The following is a 455-nucleotide window of genomic DNA, read 5'->3' on the forward strand; positions in this document are numbered from 1 at the left end:
ACACACACACACACACACACACACACACACACACACACACACACACACGCAAACACACAAACAAGGTCTGTGAGCCCCTGATTCTTTTGCTCACCTGGGGGGCAGAAAGAAGGGACAGTTGAGAGCCCGTGCACTCCACGCCTTCCAGAAAATTAGATGACCTGAGGCAGGGCTGGGGGATCGTGGAAGAGAGGCTACCGGCAGAAGCCCCAAACACTTCGCGGGTGTTAAGGTGGGAGGTGGCCCCACAGGGGTTCTACCATCTACCTGATCGACAGGAATATTAACTTAAATTTTAGTAACTGAGGGAGGGGGTGCTGGAGAATCAGGGAAGTAGAGAGAAAAATGTACGAATGGAAGGAGGCAGGTGGAGGACCCCCAGACACGTTGTTCCCTACTTTGGGAAAGACACACACACACACACACACACACACACACACACACACACACACACA

At 52.3% G+C, this 455-nt stretch overlaps 1 protein-coding gene across 4 annotated transcripts in view; it reads right to left on the reverse strand.

Moving 5' to 3' along the window:
- Positions 1-455, reverse strand: part of CHL1 (cell adhesion molecule L1 like) — a 279616-nt gene that overhangs the window by 278666 nt on the left and 495 nt on the right. The window lies entirely within an intron of this gene.

Source organism: Petaurus breviceps, unplaced genomic scaffold, assembly GCF_028583685.1.
Source record: "Petaurus breviceps papuanus isolate PSGF00001 unplaced genomic scaffold, PetGlider_PUasm1.0 174, whole genome shotgun sequence".
Classification (NCBI taxonomy): Eukaryota; Metazoa; Chordata; class Mammalia; order Diprotodontia; family Petauridae; genus Petaurus; species Petaurus breviceps.